Source organism: Lathamus discolor, chromosome 2 (assembly GCF_037157495.1).
Source record: "Lathamus discolor isolate bLatDis1 chromosome 2, bLatDis1.hap1, whole genome shotgun sequence".
In the NCBI taxonomy this organism is placed as follows: Eukaryota; Metazoa; Chordata; class Aves; order Psittaciformes; family Psittacidae; genus Lathamus; species Lathamus discolor.
Genome location: NC_088885.1, coordinates 152679263 through 152706914, shown reverse-complemented (window position 1 = coordinate 152706914; position 27652 = coordinate 152679263). Strand labels below are relative to the sequence as shown.

General features: G+C 44.2%; 1 protein-coding gene and 1 long non-coding RNA gene across 6 annotated transcripts in view; both read left to right on the top strand.

Annotated features, from left to right (window-relative positions):
• Nucleotides 1-2500: 2500 nt before the first annotated feature.
• Nucleotides 2501-3936, top strand: LOC136009446 (uncharacterized). The gene is made up of 3 exons (XR_010610568.1): nucleotides 2501-2915; nucleotides 3059-3171; nucleotides 3828-3936. It is a non-coding gene; the product is annotated as an uncharacterized LOC136009446 (long non-coding RNA).
• Nucleotides 3937-12740: 8804 nt separating this feature from the next.
• ST3GAL1 (ST3 beta-galactoside alpha-2,3-sialyltransferase 1) overlaps nucleotides 12741-27652 on the top strand; it is a 74415-nt gene continuing 59503 nt past the window's right edge. For 2 of the 5 annotated variants that reach the window (XM_065668999.1, XM_065668997.1), the window contains exons 1-2: nucleotides 12741-12910; nucleotides 23376-23445. The gene's annotated coding sequence lies outside the window, so the exon portion shown is untranslated. The remainder of the gene's footprint in view (nucleotides 12911-23375; nucleotides 23446-27652) is intronic. The other 3 variants (XM_065668998.1, XM_065668995.1, XM_065668996.1) reach the window with 2 other exon arrangements.

The following is a 27652-nucleotide window of genomic DNA, read 5'->3' as shown; positions in this document are numbered from 1 at the left end:
ACTTATATGGGTTAACTGTGGACTGTGTTGCTCCACGCATCTGATCAGATGATTTGTCCAAATCTTTTGGCTGATCCCCGTATTAAATTTATTTTAAAGTTTTCATACACTTTTCTATACTTAAAAGTCCACATTCTCTGTTCTGCAGAGGACATAAATAAATAGATAAAAATACAGCAGGTTGTTTTATTTGCTAAAAAGAGAGCTAATCTTTTTTTAACGTAACTACATGCTACACAGTCATGGGAATGATTGCAAGGATGTGGTCTGCACAGATAAGAATAGTTTTGTAAGCAAAGTAGGACAAGGCTTCTGAGCTGCTGCCCCAGGAAGCAACAGTTCTTCAGTCTTATACCTCTTTCAAGTGACAAACGGAGATAAGAAGGATTGAGTTTGTTTAGCCCTTTTCAGGTGGTACCAATGTCCATAACCTTCTAGTTTCTGAGATAGAGAGAAATGTTTTCTGTATTTCAGGTTCAATTCAGATCTTAGAGAGTTCAGTAGAATGTGTTCTACTGCCTTTCATGAGCTGCTGCCAGCCAGCTCTTCTGACTCCTTTGCGCAGCAGTTAATGCATCACGAGTGCAGCTGGGAGGTGGTGTATGCATTGTGCTCTGTCCTCTTGTCCTTATACATATTGTTTCTTACTTTGCTCATTTTCCTTAGTGTAAAAGAAGAAACAGTTTTGCAGTGCTCAGAGACATAAAAGCATCCCATAAGGATGGTATCTCAGCTCCCACTGCAACTGCTCTTCAGGGAGGAGTGGCTGGAGTATAAGCCAGTGTGTTCATACTAAATAGGTTCTTGACCCTTGATGGTGACTGTAGGAATAATGTCACTGTAAATGCTGTGGATATCATCTAATAACAACAATACACAGGCTTTAATATAATAAAGAGAAGGGAAGTGGAACAACAGAGAAACAGCATTTTATATGCTTTAAGGTGGGTGTATTTCTGAAATGAAGAGAGGCAGAGTATATCACTGAGAAGATCTATGAAGATACCAGAGCTAAAAAGGGTATGTAACAGCCCAGTGGCGTATTTCTATACATTTTCAGCTTCTATGTTACTATGATATATACTTTACATAGGGTTAGATGGAACTTTTAATTATATGAATGGTAAGCAAAAGGAAAGACATAATGAGTGTTCTACAGAATAAAAGGTGAAGGTAGATCCCTAGATGATACAAATCATCATAGATCTATGGAAGGCACCAAGAAGCTGACTTATACTAGCTGAGGATGGAGCCCTTGTGTCTGAACTTATCAATAGATCAAGTTTCAGTGCTCAGGCACACCACGTAGGAGAGTTCTCAACCAGCGGAAAATGTCTTCTAGAATAAATAGGAGAAGACAATTGCAAAGGCATCTCAACCTTGTACGTATTCATGAAGCTTACTTTGAAACGCATCTGATTTAATTAACAGTGATGAAACTGGAATGTCAACCTGGATCACAGCTGGGTTTTTTTTTCCCCTGTATCTTAATCAAAACTTAATTTGACTTCTCAAACTGCTCTAAGTATAATGCAAGTAAGGAAAAGGAAAAAAAAGTGCATTTGATGACACAAACTAGTTGTAACAGAGGAAATGGAACTGTAGTTCATGCTATACTGTGGAAACACTACTGCGCTGTACCAGCTAGCTTCTTCTTTTTTTTAAATGAAAAAAATCCTTCTTCTGCCCAGAAGCAAACCTTTAAAAACTGCACTTCGGAATTATTTATCTTTGGGAAACTTTAACATTGCATAGTTCATGACTGTGTGAACATATTAATAATAGCAGGGGGGGTTGGAACTAGATGATCTTAAAGTCCTTTCCAACCCAAACCATTCTATGATTCTATGATCTCAACAGCATTTCCCACGATAAGCAGCTCTCTATTTTCAGCCTTCTTTGGGCTGATCATAACCTCAGAACTCTCGTAGGAGCAAACCAGGCATCCCTTTGCCCCTCAGAGAGGTTAGGAAAGGGTCTTGGATGGTGGCCTTTGCTGGGACCAGGCTGTTCTGTATCTCTGTTTCTTACTTTCAGTACAATGTGACTGGTGCCACTTGCTAGCGATGGATATCTTTCAGCATATGCAACATCAAGCTACATTTCCTTATATAATGAGGTATAGGTCTGATTCATTAAGGTAGGTTGTTTTCTCATACAAGAAACCATATAAAATATTCCATGGGAATGCATCAAGTCCCGTATGTAAACTTTGGAGAATTCATTCTCCCTTCTCTGGAGGCTTTCTTGCCTCCTTTTGTCTTCTTGTATGATAGCTAGGAACATTATTTTAATTTACAGCCTGAATACATCCACCTGCAGTTGATACCCATTCCTCCTTCAGCTGCTATATATTCACCCCTTCCCTGACATTCACTTCCCAATGAATCAACAGCAATTGGATTCCCCCTCAGCTTTAATTTTGCAAGGCTGAGCAAATCTCATTTGCCCATTTCATTGCTTCATCCTGTTGGCAGCTGAGTCATCTTGTACACCACATCTTTCCCCTCCTTCACTGGAAGCAAGTAAAGAGTTCTTATCTTAAGGCAGATGGGTTTATTCATTCCTAAGGGTGAGGCTCACCTCCCTTACCTTGGTCTAAATTAACGACTCCCTCAAATCTGCCACCTGCTTTCCAGCTGTGAAGCAGGTAACCTCCCAGCCCAGGTAACTCCTCCTATGCACCCAAGAGCTGTGTTTTAGCTGGATACTTCCTCTTCTTGAGTGATGGGATTATCTTTTAGTTTGACTTGGGTGACAAGACAGCCTTTTGCCTCTGTGATAGCGTGGCAAAGTGCTATGCAGCATTTTAAACTACACTGGACATGCTCCCTGCTCGGAGAGAGACCTGTTTCTGTACCCTGGCTGCACGCAGAACCTTGTAGAACAGTTGAGCTGCTGCTGCAGGGGTGAAGGTGAGCACTTCAACACCAGTACATCCAATGAGATGGTAGGAGATGATTGAGAAAAGTGAGAACATTCCCGTATCTTCTGTAAAAGCTGTTTTGAATCCACTATTACATAAAGCACCAAATGCTCTGTTTGTAACCTCTAATAGATCATGCTTAGCACACACAGACTTTGGACCAGGGGTCTCATTCCACCTTTAGCTTCCAAGAAAACACCCAGTTGTCTGAGCAGCACCGTTTCACCTGCTTCATCAAACACCAGGTAAGCACACTCTACTACATTAGTCTTTTCCTGAGAATCGCTTCTGGTCTCAAATCAATTTACAAGTTAATCCTGTTTAATCTCTCTCTGGTAAACACAGGTTTGCTGTTCATCCCATTTTGTATTTACCTCCAGATCTTAACTTCATTCTTTCTTCTAAATTTACTTTAAGAAATCACACTCTATTATGCTTAGATTAGCTCTTCTCTGGTTTTCTAAATCACTTCATTTTTCCACCCAATTTCTCAGATGCAGGTTATGTTCAGAATGTAGCGCCTATCTGGTGTACAGAAAGACCATTTTTAAGTCTTTGAAATCTTTTGTCCAGCTCTCATCTCTAATCATTAAAGCAATTCCTAAGCTTACCCAACTCTGCAACCAGGGAACTCTGTTTGTATTCTTTGTAGTCTTGCTTTTGTTTATCCTGCAACATCAGCGGGAAAAAAGTCATGATCAGTTACTCCAAAAACCTTCTGCTGATGACAAACTCTTCTCTAATTACTGATGTCTTAATACCAGGCCTAAAATAGCCATTACAGCTGACTTAGTGCTGCTTTAGTGAAGGATTCTCTAGCTTTTACATACAGAAATGATGCAACCTAAGTATTTCCCAGTCTACATCTGAGAAATCTATTTCTAGGCCAATTTTTTTCCAGGGTAACATCTCAGATGCTCTGTCCTACACCAAGCTCCAAGCTGTGGGTTAGCAACAAATCTTCAGCACTACCCCAACACATGAGCTCACCATCTCTCCTTAGAGGGATTCTGCCCACACCATTTATCTCTGCCTGTGTCCCACCAGTTGGAAAGGATGGCAGAATGTTATTTTAACCTATATATCAGGCAATAAAAAAACCTTTTCTACCTTACCTAACTTACTGTATTTCTTTTCTACCATTCAACATCGATGCCTTTCCATACTAAATTAAGCTGTGTGACTAACATCTGCCAGGTGCGGTTCCTTGGTTTACTCATAAGTTTCCCAGGGGATGACTTCCACATGCAAGTAGTGTTTTGTTAGTGTGTTTAACTTAACGCAGCGTGTACAGCCCTTGGTATGTGCAAGCTGTCCTTTGAGGAAAAACATTTATCTTGAGAACTGCATGCTGGTGCAGCTTGTGTGCCTCTGTGACATTCAGAAGAGATGAAACGGTGCTGATCAGACAAGCACATAAGCCCGACTTTGAAAAGGTTCTTCTGCATTACTATATTTATTTTGTTCAAGCCACGGAAAAGTGCATTCTTGTCAAAACGTGTCTTTAACAGGCTTTGCTTGCCATCCTCCTTGTGGGCTGGAAACTCAAACACAAGCTTAATAGACACTTCAACCTAATCAGCAATGTTTATTTTCTAAGTCTAATTTCACCTTCTGGTTTTTCCATGACTCTCCTGGGGGACAGCTGAAATGAAATAAAATTAATGATGCTCATAACTTCACCATCAGTAAATGCACAGTGCACACAATTTCATGTCTTTGCTCGAGTGTGCTGCTTTTGGATAGGATAGAGTTAATTTTCTTCAGAGTAGCTAGTGTGCGGCTGTGTTTTGGATTTGTGCTGGAAACAGTTGATAGCACAGGGATGTTTTCCTTACTGCTGAACAGTGCTTAGAGAGAGAAGGCCTTTTCTACTCCTCACCCCACCAGTGAGTAGGCTGGGGTGCACAAGGAGCTGTGAGGGGACACAGTCAGGACCCCAACTGACACAAGAGATATTCCACACCATATGGCATCACATAGAGCTGGAGGAAGAAGAAGGAGGTAAGAGGACATTCAGAGTGATAGCATTTGTCTTCCCAGGTAAAGAGTGATGGAGCCCTGCTTTCCTAAGGATGGCTGAACACCTGCCTTTTCTCCCTTTTACCCTTCTGATTCTCTTCCCCATCCCACGAGCAGCTGTGTGGGGCTTGGTTGCCAGTTGGGGTTAAGCCACAACAGTCCTTTTTGGTTTGAAACATGGGGCTCAAAGTGTTTGAGATAACAACAGATTTTATTGCAATGTGCTAGATCAAATTTATAGCTGATTTTGCTGTTTCTCTATTAATCGACAGGCTCCTGTGCTTGTCACGGGGCTTGCTTTACTTGCCTTACTCTACATTAAAGTTTAGTGCTCGTTAGTGGCTGCTTTTTGCTTTCAGAGCTCACTGCACTGCTGTGCTGGTTGTCATCCTCTCTGCTGGGAACGTTCTGATAACAGCAGTGGCGATGTGCCTGTGCTGACAGATGACCAAGGCATCGCTGCTGCTCCTGTGCTGCTGGACCGGATAGACTGGAACTCAGTGTGAGCTGGAGTCAAAGGGACTGTGACCTGTGGATGAGTCCAGGACACCCTGAAGCATCCGTGGTTTTGAATGTGTCCACACCAGGGCAGGTACATCTTGAAGCATCTGTGGCTGTGGTTATGTCTTTGCCACAGCAGATGCACTTCTGAAGCCATTGTGGCCCAAGGACATCTCCACAATGGAGAAGGCACGCATTCAAGAGTCTGTGGCTGTGCATGAGGTTGTGCTGGAGCACCTCAAAGCATGTGGACGTGGGTAAGCCCACAACGGAGCAGGTACACCCCTAAGGGACTGCAGTCTGTGGATAAGTGCAAGCTGGAGCAGGGGCAAGGGTGGGAGTTATTTTAAACACTATGGTCTGGTCCCAAGGTACCAGGACTGGAAATTGTAGTGGAAATAGCTTTAAATTATCGTAACCCAGGATTTGAGCTGCATGGTATGGGAATTACTATAGCAAGAACCCTTTGTTGCTAGACAGACTAGGAGCAATGGGAAGAGCTCATTGCAATGTAAAACCCTATAACCTGGCCCAAAGCGACCAGGGGTAGAGACTGTAATGCAAAATATCTTTGAACTGTTGTAACTTGTTATTTGAGTTGCATGTTATAGGAATTACTATAGCAGGAACCACCTTGAACCAATGGAGGACAAGAAGCAGTGCAATGGCAGCACTGACCTGAGTTGGCTTTGACGCTCAATAACTTCATGCAACACATCACCTCTTCTGTTCTGAGTAACCACCGTAACAGTTGGAAACCAAACTCATGCACTAAGTGAACTCAATGGACATTTTGTGGACATTGCATTTCAGACATTTCACAGGGGTGGTCCGCAGGCAAAGAGAATGTTATCTGTGTATAAAATCAAAGGATGGGAAGGATGGTAAGTAGTTGTTAATGAGGTTGTATTGGATAGTGTGGGACTTGAGCATGATGTCAACAGTATGGAATAAGAAGCGGAGAATGTGCTGGTTTTGGCTGGGATTGTGTTAATTTTCTTCATAGTAGCTAGTGCAGGGCTGTGTTTTGGATTTGTGACCAAGTCAGTACTGATAACTCACATTTTTATTATTGCTGAGAAATGCTTATACAGAGCCAAGGCCTTTTCTGCTTCTAAACCCACCAGCAAGTAGGCTGGGGATGCACAAGGAGTTGGTAGGGACAGAGTCAGAACAGCTGACCCCAACTGACCCAAGGGATATTCCATACTGTGGGACATCATGGTCATCATGCAAAGCTGGGGAAGAAGAAGGAAAGGGAGGATGTCCGGAGTAAAAGTGTTCTTCTTCCCAAGTCACTGTTATGAGTGATGGAGCCCTGCTTTCCTGGAGATGGCTGAACACCTTCCTGCTGATGGGAAGTGGTGAATGAATTCCTTGTTTTCCTCTGCTTGTGTGTGAAGCTTTTGCTTTACTTTAAGCTGCCCTTATCTCAACCCACAGGTTTTCTCACTTCTACCCTTCTGATTTTCTCCCCCCATTCCACAGTGGGGAAAATAAGTGAGTGGTTGTGTGGGACTTGGTAGTTGGCTGGAGCTAAACCACAACATTGGGAAAAGCTGAGATTTTCAGCCTAAGCAGCTGGGAATAGATGGTCCCCGAGGCTCTGTGAGATCAAGATGCATGAAGGTAAGTCAGGTGAATTTTACCGTTGCGACCTTCTGTAGGTGATGCCTGAGCTGCCACCAATGTATGTTGGGGAGACTGAACATGCTGCATGTGTATGAAACATCTAAAAAGCATACCATACCTGTCTCTCTTTGCTATATATCTACTTACCTTTATCCTGCTTATGCCACTTGTTTGTTCTGCAGTAAATTATTGATGGCTGATGAATGTTCCTACATGAATTTAACTTCCTGTATCCTGACAGAGGTACTGTAGTTTTATCTATTTTAATATCCTCACAGTGTTTTATTCTTATTTACTGTTTATTATTCCTCTCAGGTTTTATATTGTTCTTATAGCAAAAAAATACATGTATCTAAGAGTGTAACAGCAAAGAAATATTTCATAGCTTGGATTGGTTTTTATTGAGTTTGCTTGAGCTCCAGATCTGTTGAATATCTCTGCAAATCAAGCTTGTGGTGTTTGCTGTGTGATCTGATGCACTGCAATACTGCAAGGTTTTTCTGGCTTGCTCAGATATTTATTGAGAGCAGGTTGTGCCGTATCACAACCTTCACCAACAGCTGATGCTCCTGTGTACAGCACTAATGAGTTCTAGAAGGTGAAAAACTGTCACTGTACAACAGTTTGGTCCCAAAAGAAATCCCGCTCTGATGTCAAAGCTATCTCAGATGTGGTCCTGCAGCTGGGTGCTGCAGAGCAGATGCTGACAGCACCAGCCATATGCCAGTACCACTGAGCTGTTACAGCTCCTTGCCATTTGAACTCTGAGAGCAGGGAAGGATGTTGGATGCTTTTCTGTTTCTTTTATCTCACCTCAGTGCCAGAGTCTGTTTCTGTGAAGTGCAGAAGTTAAAGATGTGACCTAAAAAGCCCATTTTAAACCTAGTTGCCTTTAGGCTTTGGTTCAGGGGAGACTATCACAGTTTTGTGACATCTGTCAGAAGTGCAGGGTGTTGTTTGCAATAGAAAAAACCCAAAAAGCAAAAAACCACCCCAACTGGACAAGATAAAACTGTCTATCAATCATGGCAAAGTCCATTGTCATCAGAGAGCATTATAAAGCTTGTACTCACTGTGTATAAACTGTAGGAAGTTACATAAAATAAGGGCAGTGCCTCTGACACACTCAAATACAGAACACCTTTTACGTCTTCAGTGGAGATTAGGTATACGTAGGCCATCTGTCCCTCTCACCAGTGAGAAGAACCAAACTGTGTGGAGTCTGTGGTCAGATAGTTTCATATTCATGAAGTTTTGTTGGAAGTATTTAGTCTCTTCCACAGCTACTCATGCCAATCACTAGGTATGTCTCTGTACAACACATAATAAACAGAATGATTGGCTACTTAGGAATATACAGATTGACCAGTAAATCACTTTGCCTCAAAAAGGGATCTGACTGCATGGAGCTTGGTCCTGGACTGGGGACATAACCAGCCAGGTCACTAATCACCCCTGCTATGTTAACTGAGACAGTATTTATCCAGTGACATTTTGGCCTGTTCAAAGAATGATCTCCTTTGACAGAATTAGTGGGGGAAGCTGGGGATGGAGCACTAGCTGGCCACACTCCTGGGTCCTCTTCTTTATCCTCCCATGGTGCAGTGGCAGCACTTAGCACATCTCTTAGAGCAAGCCAGTCATTTCTGAATGACTATTTATTTTCATAGACAAGAAGAAATGGCTTCTTGGCAACCATGTACACACCAAATGCTGATTTTCTATTTTAACTTCTTCTTGGCCTAGACACAATGAAATTGGCTTATTTGAAAGATGACGGATTACCTACTGAAGGCAAAGCAAATGACGGGAGAGCAAACGCAAGCCCAAATCTGTGCTCTCCCAGTGCAGTGCCTATCCTTACGTCTTGCTGAAGTACTTGAAGTTGGTTTTGGGCCCAAAGAGCTTTTAAAATGATCAAAACAGTTTCTTTCTAATTGCAAATCTGGAGTAACAATAAAATAGAAATGGAACACTGGGCAATTCAGGGAAACAATGAGGAGTGTGGAAACCAGTCCATAAGGCTGAAACCTGGGCCGATTTTGAGCATCCGCAGAGTAAGCACCTTTTTGCTGTTGCAAGGATTTAGGAAGAGACAAGAAACGAAATCTTAAAAGGTGAATCATTAGTGGATCATTTACCAGCAATTATTACTGCTTACTAAAACTGCCAAGAGTGACTAAGCTGGCGTTCTTAGCACTACCTTGTTTAGGAAGGTAACAGGATGCTGACAAAACAGTAGCCCAGACAACCTTCAAAAAATAGCTAAAACCCAACATGTCTCATGCCTCCTTCTCCAGCACCACCTGGAACCAGCCCTTCTGCAGCTCTAGGTTAAACAAACTGCAGTTCCTCTGTGTCTACCTTGGGATGAGGGTTTCTGAGATGGGAGAGCCATAGTTCTGCCCATGTCTGGTTCACCTGTATGTTTAAGAGGAAATAACGGTGAAATTGCTTCATTTCTTGTCTTTTCTGATCGGTGCTGGTGATAATGATTTCCTTGTTATGGCTTGTAGACTCCAGCACGCTGCTGTGCCGATGCATAGGAGGGCTCAAATCTGAGTCTTGAATAGAGAAAAGGTTTTGGTTCCAGCACATGTTTGTAAAATATCTACTGACAAGACAAAAAAAGTAGTTCTACCTGGCCTGTAAAACATGTTTAAAAAGTGCGCATCACAGACCAGCTTTAAATTATTCATCCTTAATTCCTTCAGCCTTTAAGGGCCTTTAAACATTGACTACTGAGAAACAATCCTGCTACTGAGGGAACAGCTATAAAATTGAATACTGGTTACTTAAAAATATAGAGAAAAGAATGCCTTACCTAGGAACAGCTTCTGAATGTTAAAATATGAATAAAGGGCTGGATCCCCAATTGGTAAAAGCTGATACAGTTCCTTTGATGTCTGCATAGTTATCCCCTATCAGCAGCTGAAAGCCCTGGCCCAGAGTTTAGAATATATATCATTTCTCCACATAAGAAGACAAGTGAGATTTGCATGGTTAGTTCCAACTATTTCATATTCACTGAGCTGTTGAGGAAATACTGTCTGCGAAACAAATCCTGGATTCTTTCCCAAAAACATCTAAATGACACTTGCTAGGGAAATGATACGGTACAAAGGGGAGCGGATCCAGCCCTCCGGGTTGGACCCTGCTGTAATTACTAAGGCATTAGCGGAGAGCACTTGTTACCCACAGGCTCATTGGGGTGCATCAGTGAAGCTGAGAGCATCCAAGGGGGTTAATTGAGTGTGACACCAACATAACAAAGAGAAATAGGTTCCATACTTGCTGTTTCAGGAGGATTTGGTCTTTTTCTTTGCTCTTGGCTCAGCCAGGCACTAGCAGAGACCTGAGGAACCCTTCTGTGCTCTGCACATCCTTGTGCTCCATCTGTATCACTGTGTTATGCCTCCTGAGGCACCCCTGGGGCAAGCACCCTCCTTTTCTGTCTTGCTCTGCAGGAAGGAGCTTTTCTGAAAGAAAGCAGCCACTGCAGAGCTTGCTCCATATCTCCTCCTTGCAACTTGTAACCCAGGCTGGGGTGGCTGGAGGGGGGCACCATAACTTACCCCTTGTGTACTCCAGAGAAATAGGACTGAAAAAGCAGAGAAAGCTTCATATTATCCCCTGCTCCATTTCTTCAGTCGTAGAATCATAGAATGGTTTGGAAGGGCCCTTAAAGCTCATCCAGTTCCAATTCCTGCCATGTGCAGTGACACCTTCCACTAGAGCAGGTTGCTCCAAGCCCCATCCAACCTGGCCTTGAACACTGACAGGGGTGGAGTAGGCACAGCTTCTCTGGGCGACCTGTGCCAGTGTCATGTTGGTTAACTATCAATCAGGACACTACTGACTGCAGGGTGGTACCCTTGCTGCAACCTATGGACAAACTTGCAAAGCTTTATGTACAGTATGATGAAAAATCACCTGTTTTACTAGGATCATTCTTTTTCTCTGTTAAACTCGTGGACAGACCATATGTGCACAACAGGTAGTGAAATGCAGATTGCTCAGACTCTCCCTTCCGCAAGCACTGTTGCTTTCATAGGATACTCTTCTGAGCCCACATCATCCTCTCACTCCCTCCAACACCTCAGAAGTGCTTGGGAGAGATCTCCAGACCCGATGTACAGCCTTGGCTGGTGAGTGATATTTCCATAAAGAACCCCACTCACCCACAATCACCAGGAAGGAAATGAAGCAGCAAATTCAACTTATTTACCTGAAGGTATGCGAATATCAAGTCAAAAAGGGGTGCAGAAACTGCCACAGGTGATCAAATTGGAGTTCCTCAGGAGCCTTATCCCACCTCCAGCAAAGTGGCAAGCAACTCCTGGGAAAAAACAGTGAAGAGCTATTTAATGCACTGTTTCCTTCACACACTACCTCCTTGTGTTGATATATTCCTTACACAAGAAGACTAGGGTTTGGGTTTTTTTACCCTCATTACTTTAGATTAAATCCCTTCCAAATCCTGTTTATGAAGGGTACAGCACTATGTTGCTCTGCAGTATCCAGGGATAAGATTTAGTGGTGGGGGAGCCCCTTGAAGGTTTGTGTGGGCTCATGCTTCTAAGCACAAAGCTCAGCCTGTCCCAGGTACTCGCACCCGGATGCAAACATCTGCACACGCTGTGACACTGGCCTGAATTCACACCTAAGCTTTTGCTAATATAACTCTATGGAAACAGGCTCAGTAATGATTGACAACTTACAGCTCCTACGTAGCACGTTACAGTTTCCAGTGGAAGTATGTTGTCATGGATGTAATAAACCAACAACGTGGGCAGTTTCAGTAAGTAGATTAATAGCCTATAGACTCATCTGCTTCACAAAGGGAGTCACGCACTGGCTGTCCAGCGTTAAGGAACATGTTTTTCAGAGCTCAGGAATAGGTTCTCCCTTCTGACATGTGCTGTGGATGTTCACTGTGCATATTACACTGCCGGCGGGGGAGAAGACCAGAGAGACCATTTGCTTTTCTGGAGGTGTTATAACCTTCCCACTTCTTGTCTCGGCTTCAGTCTTTACACATTGACACTAAAAAAGCCAGCATTATGTTGTTAAATAGTTTCAGCAGACGCTTCATCAGTGGAATGTTTCTGTCTGGGGGATTCCTTAATGATGCTGCATTCTTTCTAATCCTACAGTGCTTTATAATCACCTTAATGTCTGAAGCTGGACCAAAATAAGGTATTATCGATTATCTGCTATTTTTCATTATGATTAATGACACAACGCATGTTTTCTCCTCTGAGAAGCATGCAATTTCTTTCCACTTTCCCTCCTGCGATCACCTTCAGCATCCACAAAGTCCATTATCAGCTAGGAGGACTTCGGGATGGAGAGCAGACCGGTGTTCCCGGGTGGTAGCCCTCCACGGAGCTCACCTCGGAGCCCGGATTTATCCCTGCGCCGCTCCCAGGGGAGACGCTCGGGTTCGCGGCCGCGCAGCCCGGCGGGTGGAACGCGAGGAGATGGAGTGGGAACGGATTGGGGTGGATCGGGAGGGGATGGAGAAGAAACAGGAATGAGGGGGTGCGACCGCCCTGGTACCGCCCTGCCCGGCTCCGAGGAGGAGCCGGCGGGGCCCCCAGCGCCGTCCACGTGGCTGAGGGCGCGCTATATGAGCGGCAGGAAGCCCCGCCGCGGAGGGAAGGGGAGGGACGGGGCGCCCGGAGAGGCTCCGCGGGCAGCGCAGGCAGACAGCGAGGCAGCGGCTCTGGCGGCAGCTCCGGCAGCAGCTCCGGCAGCAGCAGTAGCGACCGCCCTCCCTTTCCTGGCCATGGGGCTCGGTGCCCTGCCGGCTCCCCGCACTCCGCTGTGAGTACCGCCGGGCCCTCCTTCTCCTCCTTCCTCCCCGCTTACCTGGAAGTCCTCCTGCTCCCCCCCGCTGCAGAAGGCGCGGCGGGAGCCTCCCCCTGCCTTCCAGCTCCTCATTCGGCTCTGAAGTTGTTGGGCTTTTCGTAAACCATTACGGTTATGTAGCAGCGGCGGCGCCGGCGGAGCTCGCGGCATCCTCCGGCGGGTGCCCCGGCACGCCGGAACGGGGAGCCTTCGCCCCGTCCAGCCGGGATTTCACCATGGAGGGGGCTGAGGGAGCTCCGGAGGGAGGCGATACCCGCACAGCACTGAACGCTCGGGGTTGGGGGGCAGCGGTGGCGGTGGGACCGGTCCCGTGGCATCCCCTGGGGGCCAGTTCTGTCCCGCTGTGCTACAGGGTGGGCGCTGAGAAGCGGGGAGCGGCGGGAGGGGGACAAGCCTCGCCGGGTACTGCACGCTGGGTTTCGTGGCTGTATTTGGGGTTTTACCCCCTTGGGTATGCTGTGCTCCGAGGGAGGGAAGAGCCAGCATTACTCCGTTAGAGAGAGAAGAGCAGGCTTGCTGTTTTAGGTACCCACTCGCACATCTCTGCTTGCAGAATTAATTTCAAGTGGAGTATAACTGCTCTCTGAGGTCAGCAGTTTGGGTTTTAGGTGTGTTTTTATTGCATGTGGTATATTTATCTCTGTGGCAGACATACATCCCAAGTACTTGCTGTGATTGTGTTTAGTCTTAGGATAAATGAAAACAAACCGGTAGAAGTGCCTTGATGCATATTTGCTCCTTTGAGACACAAGAGATTTTTAAACTCTTTGTAACAGTTGGGCTTGTCTGTATCCAGTACATTGAAATAACTCATTCATATAATTGTAAGTCTGAATTATATATCTGCCTGCAGGGCACACATGTTAAAGGAAAAAACCTTCCTAATTATGGATCTTTCTGAGAGATTGGAAGGGTGACAAAGCCCTTGTAATCTTTTGGGTCAATTTCCATAAGCTCCAGAAGCTCTCTTTGGAAAGGAAATTAAATTTCGGTGTGGAAAAATGGACAGGAGATTCAAGGAAGCCTCAATTCTACTTTGATCCTGCCCTCATGAGTTCGTTTACGTTGGTGCTCTTCAGTATTGTAAGTTGAAATGAAGTCACCTCTACTGGAGTCTTCCTTGGCAGTTCAGCAGATACTCAATTAGTAGCACACTCCTCCTGTGTACTAGTTACATGGCTTTAGCTGGAGGGTTGGCACTGTGTGAATCATCTGTTTGGAAATACTTGGTTCGCTACATCCATTGTGTCCCATGCCATCCAATGTCTTATGTGGCCATTACGTTCACCCCTTCTAAATATTTAAGTTTCAATCCAAAGCCAGTGGTGCTCAGCCCATGGTTTGTAATGCCCTCACAGAGCTGCCCTCACATTAGGAGAAGTTGGGGTTGGCCCTGGGTCCTCTTTCCTGCCCATGTCAATGGTGGGGTGGTTATCTGCAGGGCAGAGCTGTGCTTAGGGTTTCCTTCTGGGCTTATCTGGAAACCCAAACCGTTCTTTATCTGAACGCATGCTTAGGCGGTGGTCAGGGATAAGGGAGGGAATGGCTGATGTGAATAAAAAAGGTGGGTTTGTTTGTTAGTTAAAGGCAGATGTTTTCTTGATTATCCTGGAAATGGCAAAGCCCCAATGGAGGTCTATGGTGAACTTAGTGCTCTGTTCCTCTGCCAATTTCTCACTTCATTTACTCTATTTTGGTGCTGCTGTAGGGTAACATTGCAGCAGCAGCAGGTTTAAATCCTGTGCCTCAACAAAGTCTTAGTCTGCGGTCCTGCCAAACCAGCTTTAAAGTAGCCATTAGATTTTTAAAGTACACTTCTAATACACGTTTATTTTACCTTTCTGCTAATAGCATGGAAGAGAACAGTGAGCAAAAGAAGAGAAAAACCTGGTTCCTTGTTCTTTTGGCTCGCTCACTTAGTGCACACACTGGTTGTGCAGTGGAGGCAGTGAGTTTTTTCACATATCCCAGCCTGAAAGGAACTTGCAGCCTTGTTTCTGGTTTTTCATCCAACCTTGATGATTTCAGTAATGGTGATGGCATCTCAACTGAGGAAGGTAGCTTTTAAAGCTAAACATAATTCTATATATGACTTTGTATCTGCTTATCAGTTTGCTTTTTGTTTATGTAAAACTGGGAGTGATATGCGGGGAAATCAGGGTCATGCAGACGGCAGTCCCATCTTCTAGGTTATAACAGCATCTTTTATGCCAAGCACATTGCAAACACTGCCGTTAAATGATAGTAGTAATACGTTTTTATTAGGAGCTTCTGTTAGAAGTATCTTCAAAAGCGTGGTGAAGCAGAAACGTGCTTTTAAAAGCAAAGGAGTAAGAACAAATGCAGCTCCACAGCATATTTCAAGTGTTGTTAATCCCACCACCTGGTGGAGCTTTTCGCGGCACTGGGAACTCTGAATACGGATGCAATTTTTGTCTTAACACTGCCAGGTGCTGCATGTGGAGTTTCTTTAACTTTTTTCTTTTCTCATACCAAACTTAGTTAATTTTCTACATATTCTGTATCTTCTATGTACTCTGTACTTTGCAGAAGGCAGCATAAGACTGTTAGTGTCTCATCTGAAACACCACCTCTCTGTAGATAGATTAATCTGTGAAGTAGAGATACATGTTGTTCCTTCCTGTCCTTGTCTTTTCCTTGCAGCCTGCTTTTTACTTTTCAAAGGCAATACGATGCTGGCATAGAACAGGACTGTAACCTGGGCATCCACAAGCTATAAAATATCTGCTAAACGGCTTCAATTCAATGGAAACAAAACTTTTTCTCCGTTTTGTGACCAAAAAACAGAAGCAAACCTGAATTAAACACCGGCAGTCAAGATAATGGTGGTTTTGATCAAACGAGGTATTCTTGCTCTTTGGTTTACTGAATTCCAGCTCCAGTTAAGATTCCCAGATGATCAGAATTACTCATTCTCAAAGAGCTGAGAGGAAAGCTTGCCTTCAGAAACTTCCTCTGAATTTGATGTGACCTGCATCAACACAGTTTATGCTGGCCGCTGGCAATGCTGATATTATACGTGAATTTGGGTCTTTGTTTCTTGTGTCTTTGAAACTCTTTCTGTATTGAAGTTGTTAATCTTCAGAAGGTTCACACAGATTTTCTCTTCAGGTACAGTTCTGTGCATTCCAAGTAAAGAAAGGATCTCCCTGCTTCTCAGTTTAATGCTTATTAGGAGAATTGGAAACAGCCTGTGCACAATCAAGCTTACAAGGAGAAGAGAAGCAGCAACCTTTTAAACTGGTCTAACTGATACAGTTCAAAACATGGGTGTAAATTCCATGGAATAAAGCAAAGTGCAGCAGAGATACCTTTGCCCCTTTCTGAGGTAGTCTTGCCTCATTGCATCACAGCCTGTCTGTCATGTTTATATTATAGACCATCTGAGTAAGTCAGATATGCAAGCTCAAAATTACTTTAGGACTACCTGTCAGCTGGTGAATCAGAATCATAGAATCATAGAATAGTTAGGGTTGAAAAGGACCTTGAGATCATCCAGTTCCAACCCCCCTGCCATGGGCAGGGGCACCTCACACTAAACCATCCCACCCAAGGCTTCGTCCAACCTGGCCTTGAACACTGCCAGGGATGGAGCACTCACAACCTCCCTGGGCAACCCATTCCAGTGCCTCACCACCCTAACAGGAAAGAATTTCCTCCTTATATCCAGCCTAAACTTTCCCTGTTTAAGTTTTAACCCATTACCCCTTGTGAATCACTTACAACAGTGAGAAACATCCTTCTCCCTTACAGAGATATGACGTTGCATTATGACATTGCCAGGTCATGTTTTGTTTCTTGTGGACCAATGCCCCTGAGTCTTTATCCTCAGCGTTGGTCTCAGTCTGGACCCTGCACAGCCTGTGTTTGTGCTTGTTGTTGCCCCGACCCATATTCAGGACCTTGCAGTTGGCTTTATTGAACTTCATAAAGTTGGCATTGTCCCACATCTCGAGCCTGTCCAGGTCCCTCTGGATGGCATCCCTTCCTTCCAGCATGTCAACCACACCACACAACTTAGTGTCATCTGCAGACTTGGGGGCGGTGCATCAATCCTGCTGTCCGTGTCACCAACAAAGATGTTAAACGGCTTCAGTCCAATACCAACCCCTAACAAAGGCAACTTGTCATTGATCTCAGACATCAAACTGTTGTCCATAACTCTCTGAGCGTGTCCATACAGCCAAATCCTTTTCCACTGAGTGTTCCATCCATCAATCCATGTCTCTCCAGCTTAGAGACAAGGATGTCATGTGGGACAGTGTCACATGCTTTGCACAAGTCTAGATAGATTATGTCAGTATTCCCTTATCCAGCCTGTTCCAGTGCCTTCAGACAGTTAAGTTACACCAACAAGAGCTGGGTGTGAATACCCATTAAGATGCTGATTTGTGCCTTTCCTGGCCTCCTCCAAAAGCCTGTAAAATGACCAGTACTTCAAACAAGCCTCGAGCAGCTATGTAAGTGTTTGTGAGGAGAAGGAATCGGATGCTTGCTGTTGTAAAAATACAAGGTTGTTGGAAAATACAAGGTGATACAGTAATTGCAGAAGTGGCTAAAATGTTTGCTACTAGCAATGAAACAAAGGAGTTAGTTGAGAGTAAGTTGCTCTGCTAGGTAAGAGTCTCCTGTCAATACTGAGCTGAGTGTGTTTGCAGAGCATGTTGCTATGTAACTGCAAGTAATTTTGGGATCTTTATTTATGTAAGAGGGGAAAAACTGAAGGTTTGGAAGGAGAAGAATCGATAGGTTATGATGATTATGATCACCCCAGCTCGTTCGGAGCGGGGTTGTCTGCTTTACAGAGCACCAGGAGAAAAGGCTGCTTGTTTCTTATGCTGCCATCTGACCTGCTGCTGGCATAGAAGAACTCATTTGTTGTGCTTTGTTTCTGCCAGCTTAAAAGGAGCTCACACACTTTTTCTTTACCTGTAAAAGCTCTGAGTGAATCACGCTATCTAAAGCTAAAGTTTGACCAGATTGAGCCAGAAGTGCTCACTGCCTCTATTGTTTCTTGGAGAAGAGCTTCGCCCACCCCAGTTTAGATAGTAGTCCTTTGTCTCTGTGGCTTAAAATACCCCAGTCCTCTCTGTGGGGACTGTCATCGCACTAATCGACAAACAATCCTGAGAAGTTTGCCCCATTTCAAGTTCTTCTTTCGGAAGAGAGAACAGTTGTCCTGTGGGAACAAGATGTTAGTGCAGCAGAGAGCAGTTAGATCCTCCTCTGGCAGGCTCTCAGGGACCCACACGTCCAACTTTTCTTCTTGGTGTGTGTGTGCATTCCTCAAGAAGCTCTGCTCAAAATGCCATTTCCCTCATTTGGTTTGCCACACACAAACTTGGTGATTCTCTGTGTTTTGTGAAGAAAAAAACCCAGCACAGCTTCATTTTGGAAAATGGCATTTCATCAAGGTGCAGCTCTTCCCTGAGGTTGTTCTCAGAGCCACTAACCGCACTTTTGGCATGTCTCTGAACTTGGAAAAAAGTATTATGAGTCTGGCTGTTGCCTGCCAGGACAACTTTTACACCCTTTAGTGTCTTGCCTGGAAATCTACTGGTTGTGGATACACGGATGCAGAAGGTATCTGTGTGCATCCCCAGCGAGGAGTTTCAGAATTATGGAACAGTTTGGGTAGGAAAGGACCGTAAGATCATCCAGTTCCAACCCTCTGCCATGGGCAGGGACACCTCACACTAGACCGTGTTGCCCGAAGCTATGTCCAAGCTGGCCTTGAACACTGCTTCTCATGGAGCAGATGGGAGGTGGAGCAAGAAACCTCAAGGCAACCAGCTGTGCTTCCAGTGGGAGTTCCAGGCTTGCGCAGAGGTGCGCACACTGAAGGTGGGATTACCAGGTTAGCATGTAACCCAGCTCTCGGAAGAAAGACACCTCTTCTGCAGGGTGAAGCTTGGTGCTGTTCAAACTGGTGCCACTTGCTCCTGCGCTGCTGGCACCCTCCTCACTTGAACTGTGAGATGTGGCATTCTGCCATTGGTGCCCGAGGGTCACGTTGAGGGTAGAACCAGGAGAGACTTGCTCATCTTGAAAAGCATCTTCCTTCACCTCTACAAAGGAAACTGTTCTGAATTTGTCAAAACCTGGATACTTTTTTTACTTCTGTGTCTAATCAGGTTTCATTTGACAAGTGTAGCTTTTAGAGGCAGAAATTCTGTTATTTGGCCACTGACACTTATCTGAATATTAAAAACCCTCCTGCTTTTATAGTTGTCAGAACCAATCTTTCAGGTCTCCCCTTCCAGCTGCCATACTCTCCTGTGAGCTGATTGCTATCTTGAGCAGGTATGTCGCAGCATTGCTTTGGCTGGCACCCACAGTATTGACTTCCAAGGAAATTAAGATGTTTCTGCATCTCATACCAAGTGCTGTGGTTTGGGTTTAATCCTGTCTTCCATCAGTAACAAATGCTGTGTGACGGTTTCACCTTTCTCCAAGAGAGAATAGGGTTGTGCACAGTAACCTTGAGCATAGGCTTGTCATATCTAATGAGCTTATTAGGGCTTGATCTGCTCACTACCTGGAGACTGTAGAAGTCAAGCCCGAAATACCTTGCAGAGATAGAGTGGGAAGCATGCTTCCTTCTGAGTCAGCACAGGCATGTTGCTCAGCACGTGTGTTAGAATCAACTGCTGAAGCTGTCATCTGCTTAATGAGACTTACAAAGCTTGTGCCTTCTCATAATCTTTAAAACACGCTGCACTTGTATGAACAGGCTTGTGCGTGATGGTTTTCTTACCTAAAGCAAATGGGACTCTTCAGTCGTCATAGCAGAGTACTTTTAACAGAGCCATTGGTCATCTCTGTCCCAAAGTCCAGCTGAAGGTAAATGAAGTTTTCTTCGTTACAAACTTAGCTTCCCCTTCCTAAAGGAAATGCTTTCATAGGTCTGACTGCCTTTGGCAGTCCACTTATAGCTCCTATTGAATTTCAGCTTCCTGCCCAGAATTCTTGGGACATGAGATTGTTACAAGGCTTTTTTCCTTCTCAAGGGCCACTGGATCCTTGTCAACAGTACATGGTAAAAGATTTCATGCCCTGATGAGTGATCTTCAGGGCATGCAGTGGGAACCTGCAGAGCAACTCGGGTGTTGGGAGAGTTAAAGCTGTTTGTGCAGAACAGAGTAGCACAGCTAGCATGTAGAATTAAAGGTGTCCTTCAGTCTGCTCAGAAGGCTATTCTGGGAGGCATGAACAGTGCAAGCATCATAACAGAGAGACTAAACTACTCCACATCAAATGAGAATAGTATTTATGCAGGCTTATGCTATCTTCAGTGGGTAACTTCATAGTTCCCCATCACTTGTGAGAATTGTATCTTGATCTAAATAGGATGGAGACTTATGGCTTAGCCTCTTTCGGCAGGATTCTTTAGGTGCACATGCAAACTGGTATATTATCAGGGATGTACCATAAGTACGATGAATGGAAAATCTCTGTCCTTTTGGTATAGTTGCACAGTGATGCACAGTTTCATCAGCGTGGTGACTTGTTTTTTGATCTTACCTAAAAAAACCCCAAGGGACTCAATGGTGTGTTTGTCTTTTTATTGTCTGTACTTTCAAAGGAGACAGTGCAGGGGAAGGACACAGTGACTTTAAGATGACACTGCATTCATTTGTAGCAATGCTGGAATTCCTGTTGGGATGCTTCCTAAGGATGTATGCAATGCATCTGGCAAAAGCTCTGCTTATGTTTTCCTTTGATTTATACCCAGAACTAGAGACAGATGCTGTAAATCAGAGTAATTGAATGTGTTGGTTTCTTGTAAAAGATGGTTGCTGTAGTTCACATCATGTTTTGGGGGTCTGGAGGGATCTCTGAACACAACCTTGTTGTAATTTGAAGGGTTGGTTGTTCTGGTGCTTTTTGTTCATTTGTGTTTTGCTTGCTTTTGTTGTGTTTAATTGCAAGCCTTATTCAATAACTTTGCAAGCAGAAGTCTTTTGCAATAACAAACATTTTCTGTTGGGTGTTATCAGTTGCGCTTCCTGTGCTTCTCAGCTCAGGGAGCTTTAGACAGAGTAAGAGGGACGTGCTGAAGGAGAATTGCTTTGTGCTTAGCAGAATTAGAATAAACCCAGCAAGCACATGGTTTGTGCTTAATTCTGAGAGCCTGAATCAGATCTCGCTCCTACTAATCTCTAAAGGGATTATTCCTGATGTACGCTGTGCTGAATGAAGTCAGAATCTGGCCCTGGAAGTCTGTTTGTACTTCAGACATTGTCTCAAGGCAGTTGACCTGTAAATATGAGAAAAGAAGCTTGGCTTCCCACAGTTTAATTGTTTAAATTTGTCAAGCTAAGTGGACTATAGCTTCTTTAGCAGGGTTTATTTTGAGCTAAAGACTTTCTATCCAGGAAACTATTGCAAAAACTCAGGTTAGGATCCATTTACCTCTATTGGGCTAATAAGAGATAGTAATCAGAGGACCCTCTGATAAAACACAGTGCTCTTTATTTGCATAGCACCTTTCTGCTGAGGATATCGGGTAACTGCTTCATTGCAATTCTGGAAGCCGTTCAGCCAGACAAGTCTCTTTAATGACCTGCAGTGACTCCAGTTGCTAGCAGTGAAGTGAAAATAAGCCAATACACCAGGCCTCTAGTTAGGAGTGGCATCTGTAAGAAAAGGTCTGCAACCTAAAACAGGGGGGAGTTGTTAGCTGAAAATACTGGGCTTTCTGGAAGAAAGGCTATGGCTTATCTATTTGCTGTGAAGAAAATCCATCTTTATTAGCCCAAGTTCAGCTGGTGTTCACTGAGAAGTACCAAAGGCAAATGTACAGGTTTGGGATGGGAAAGCACCGTGATAGCCAGCTCCTTTATAGCCCCAAATTAATACACTTTTTGCTTGCATTTTGATTGTCTACATGATCATTTTTAAGGTTGTGTTTATATCATACTTGTCTGCATGACATGGTAAAATGCAAGCTGAATACACCTTTTCCTAGGGCTGCTCCAAAGGGAACTGGTATGTTATATATGTTGTTTTGCATACATACACATATACGTATGTTACATATGCATATTCTCAAGTCACATTTGCCATTGCTGCAAAGCACAGTTTTGGTGTAGTGACACGCTTGCATAGTGTTTGAACTACCTGAAGGCAGCCATGTAATGTCAGGGAGCAAGATGGGTGGCCTCACGTGATGGCCTGCTTTATTCCCTTTGAATATTTTATCCTTTAATTCTGTTATCTGCTTTGATCTTCCAATAACTGTCTCTTTGTCATGACTATTTGAGATGCTCCAAGCTTTTAACTACAGTACTAGTTACATACCTATATAGCAATCGGGGTTGTTAATACTTATAAGCACTAAAAGCATGGGGGACATGAGTGGCTGAATCAAATATCTTAAATACAGTCTTTGGGAAGAGATTGTGGATAGCTGTCCCAGCAGACAAGCAAGGTGTAGTCCCAAAGGGAAATGGCAAGGTGTATGCAAGGTTGTTCAGATAACCACAGAGCATCCTGTGTTTGTGGACCATGAGACACCTACAAACCACAATGCACCCAGCATAGTGAAAAAAAAAAAGAATTCTTGTCAAAAAGGAGCAGTACACGAAGATTTTGCTCACAATGGTTCAGTTATCCCATACAAACATCTGCTCCTGCTGTGAAGCTCAGCCACCTTTTCCTGGCTGAAAGCATGGCTACATCATTAAGTATATTGAACTAAATTTGACATGCACAGCCATTTGACTGGAGAATACACTTCATTTTCTTTACAATGAGTAAGGAAGTGTACTACTTCATCAAAGGCGTAATTTAGCTTTATTGCTAGTTACCTCAAGTTGTTAGCCATGAGTAATGTAAACCCTGCCTGTCTATCAGCAGAGACTGGAGGAGCTAATGACTGCATTCTTGGAGAAGAGACTTCATTGATTCAAACTGAAATAGCTGGTGAGCCATGCTCTGAGGAGTTTATATTAAGAATAAAAACCCCAGTTGGTTTTGTGTCTGTACCTTGTAGAAGGAACTCAGAAAGCCATGCACTGAGCTGTCTGTGTTTTTCTGTTTTCCATTAAAAAACCCATCTTCATCATCTCAGGTCCACACCTCTCTACTTTCCTATATTCACCTGATACAAACCAGAATAAGTGGCACAGCCAAGTAAGCAAATGTGTGATTTAGCGGTGGAATGAGAGCTCCTGGTTAACCCTGCATTGCTCAGCAAAGCTTTCCCCTTCTGCATCCTCTCCTGTGCAGCAATGTGTTCATCAACCTAGGCCCACATCATCACAAAGGAGTGATGCTGGACCTTCCTTTGCAGCTTTTACCATTTGATTGAATCAAATTGCTCTAAAAGTTCTCTCCATCTGTACCCCCACTGTAGGGTAAAAGACATTTTTTCCCTATTCATCTCTGTTTTCAGCAGGTCCCGCTAAGGCTGTGGCCACAACAGATGTAGAGGTGGAGGAGCTTCCAGATACACCATGTGCCAGGTATAAACTGGTTACCAAACTGGTTAATGTTGTTTAGTTGACATTTCCGTAATGTAGGAAAAGCTGGGTATTATTGGCCAAGCACTTCATAATTTTCTGGTATTTCTAAAATGACTGCCAGGACTTGGAAATATTGAGTAATTTTTAATTGAAGGGATATGATCAGTAGGTGATTAGTTTATGAAGTGCCTTGGATGTATGCTGTGTTGTAGAGACAAGCCATCTGGAGCAAGCCTGTGGTTTAGCTTCTGTAATGAGTACCCATGGACTGCAATGCCAAAATGACCAGCTTTATTACGTCGACAAAGATCTTGAGTAATTCAGTTCGTTTTCGCAGATCTAAATGAACTAAAATGGGAACATGATTTGGCCCAAAGTTTTAGTTTGAGGCTCTTAATTATTAGCCAGGATCATCAATGCATTTTCCAGCCTCCTTAGTATAACCAGCCACTGCAAATCAGACTACTGACCTCCTTCCTCTGTCTGTTGCTTTTACCAAGTTTGCTGTGGCCAGGATTTTACCCCATTTTTCCTGGACAAGCAGAGGGGCTCCCTTGGGAGATGTTCTTGTATTTGCTGCTCCTGTAAGCTGCAGTCATAGTCCTCTGCCTGTGAACTTGGGGGTAGAAGAACCTTAGAACAATTTGGATTGGAAGGGACCTTTACAGGTCATCTAGTCCAACCCCTCTGCAATGAGCAGGGGCATCTTCAACTACATCTGGAGACCGGTAACGAGTGGTGTCCCTCAGGGATCGGTGTTGGGACCGGTCTTGTTTAACATCTTCATCGCTGACATGGACAGTGCGATTGAGTGCGCCCTCAGCAAGTTTGCCGATGACACCAAGCTGTGTGGTCCGGTTGATATGCTGGAGGGAAGGGATGCCATCCAGAGGGACCTTGACACGCTTGTGAGGTGGGCTGATGCCAACCTTATGAAGTTCAACCACGACAAGTGCAAGGTCCTACACCTGGGTCGGAGCAATCCCAGGCACAGCTACAGACTGGGCAAAGAAGAGATTCAGAGCGGCCCTGCAGAGAAGGACTTGGGGGTGCTGGTCAATGAGAAAATGAACATGAGCCGGCTTCAGTGTGCGCTCGCAGCCCAGAAAGCCAACCGTATCCTGGGCTGCATCAAAAGGAGCGTGACCAGCAGGTCGAGGGAGGTGATCCTGCCCCTCTACTCTGCTCTTGTGAGACCTCACCTGGAGTATTGTGTGCAGTTCTGGTGTCCTCAACATAAAAAGGACATGGAACTGCTGGAACAAGTGCAGAGGAGGCCACGAGGATGATCAGGGACTGGAGCACCTCCCGTATGAAGACAGGCTGAGGAAGTTGGGGCTGTTCAGCCTGGAGAAGAGAAGGCTGCGTGGAGACCTCATAGCAGCCTTCCAGTATCTGAAGGGGGCCTATAGGGATGCTGGGGAGGGACTCTTCGTCAGGGACTGTAGTGACAGGACAAGGGGTAATGGGTTAAAACTTAAACAGGGGAAGTTTAAATTGGATATAAGGAGGAAATTCTTTCCTGTTAGGGTGGTGAGACACTGGAATGGGTTGCCCATGGAGGTTGTGAGTGCTCCATCCCTGGCGGTGTTCAAGGCCGGGTTGGACGAAGCCTTGTGTGGGATGGTTTAGTGTGAGTTGTCCTTGCCCATGGCAGGGGGGTTGGAACTGGATGGTCTTGAGGTCCTTTCCAACCCTAACTATTCTATGACACATCAGGTTGCTCAGAGCCCCATCCCACCTGGCCTTGAATGTCTCCAGAGGTGGGGCATCTACCACCTCGTTGGGCAACCTACTATCTCACTAGTGGTAGTTACTGGACAGAAGAGTCCCATCATAAATCTGTCTTAGTTACAAAGCCTGTAGCTTGCACTGCTGCAGGGTTCCTGGGCAGTACTGGATACTTGAAATGGTAGTGTCTGTGTTGCTAGTCTTGTAGCTGCTGGAATTAATTACTCTAAAATGAAGATTGATTTGCAATATCACACAAAAATGAATCCTCCTCTTTCTGAAATCATCATTACACAGTCTTTTTGCTGAAATCCAATCAGTCGTGGTGACGTACAGCGCTAAAACTCAAATCTGGTGTGCTGCCCTGCGTCCGATGTATCGAGTGGTGTAGGAGAGTAAGGGTGAGTAGAGGAAGAGACTGAAAGTGGCTGAAAGAAAAAGAGTCCTTGAGAATGCTTTGATCTGAGGTTGAATATCTGTGCACCAAGGAGGGGTGTACTTTTAGGAGAGGGGCACAATCTGCATGTAAGTAGATGTATTTTATTTGATGTTCCAAGATCAAGGTGTCGGAGCCTTTAACTGCTCATCTGACCAGCTTATCTTGCATTTTCCCTCTTAATTTTTCCCTTGTGTTTAAGTATCTTTTTCCTCCCTCTTGTTCTGTGAAACATTCTTATGCAAAACCAAATCTCCTGAAACTCAAGCAAGCTGCTTGCCGCACAACGGCAGCAGAGAGGTGCGGGAATTGTGGCTTTGCATAAAAATCCATCACTTAGTTTCTTTTCCTTTTTATTTTTTTTCTTTCTCCCCACACTTGTTATTAAGTGAGCAGCACTTTAATGAAACATTTAATGGAGGAAATGTTCTGTCCTGTAGATTGTTCCCAGATCCCCGAAGGAAAGATTATTTACAGATTAAAGCCCTTACTGTTTCCTTTGTCATTGCAAAGCAAATAATGAGCAGGACTTGAAAAGCTCTGGTATCTCCAGGTTTGGAGTTCCAGCCCCTCTCAGAACATCAAACAACCATGCCAGCACTTTTTTCATGGTACCAGATGACTAAATTTCATAGCAGATTCTCCTCCGTTTTAGTGCTGCTAATGACTATGTGAATGAGACTTACAGTGTAAGCACAAGTCTCAGCCTCAGTATTTGAACTTAAACAAGTCTGCACAGTGAGAGTCTGTTGGGAAGGGAAGCAGCAGTTTAAAATTGTCAAGTTTTCCAGGTTTTATTGTGATTTCCCCAAATGCAGTCCGCGGCAGACCCAGGAATAAATTGCAGGAATCAGGTTCTTGCTGTAAGCACAGACAAGTGGAACATTGGCATGTGAAGAACAAGCCAGTGCTCCCTCTCTCAGCAAGAGGTGAGTCACTTGGGTAATTCCTGTTTTAAACAGCAGAACTGGATTCATGCTTCAAGCAGCCTCAGGCAGCCAAAAAGGAATAAACTTCAGGTTAAAACCTTGTGTTTCGTGTCATTGCTCTGCCTTCTCCTTCCTTTATCCCCTGCAGTGACAATATGTCAGTGAATAACAATGGGAAAGGAACTGTGCCATATGTGGGAATAATAAAAACTAGCAAGATCTACACTGCAAGGTCCCAAATTACAACAAGAAAAAATGGGAGCACCTCTCTTACCTTTTAGTCTATGGGAAGGAAAAATAGAAGCAGGTTTAGATGAAGCATTTGGGCAAGCTGAGCCCAGATTTTCACTACACAAGGTACCTCTTGGAGTGGGTGCCTGTGTGTGTGTGTGTATGCATGCATGCACACCTGGAAATATATATATAAAATATATATATATCTCTGTGTGTGTGTGTGTATACACACACACATGCACCTGGGTATATATATGCACCTGGAGATATATCTGTATAAAGATAGATACACACACACACACCCACACCCACACCTATCTATCAATCCATCCATGATGAGGGAAAACCATTCCTGGCTGACTTGTCTATTATTTGTGAAATATCCAAAATACGTCTGTAGCACATTCTGCTGATGCAAGCACAAGTACTCCCCAACACCTGTTAACAGCTGGCCCCTCTACCTGCAATGCTGCTATAGGCACTGCTTTGAAAAGATGCCTTTCAGTGACAATATTGATCTGAGCTTATTCCTAACTATAATATATATAATCACAGGCTGAGCACTGGCCTACAGTTTCAGGAAAACAAGATAACTTTTACTTTATCTTTGTTCCAACAAAAGTCTATGATATTATCTCTGATCCCAGCCTTTGGGGGGGTCCTGTTGATAGAGACTAGGTAAATAGAGACTGCTCATTTTTAACATGAGCAAAAGGGGATAGACTTTGGATAGGACACTGGATTGAAGACAGGGTTTTGTTTCTCCACAGTAAAACAGCTGGGAACTCCACTTTGGTGTGGGTTTGCTATAAACTGTAGCTGCTACTTTGCACCTCTTTCAGAGCTTTTCTGGTTTAAATTAATATCTCTTTTCTAC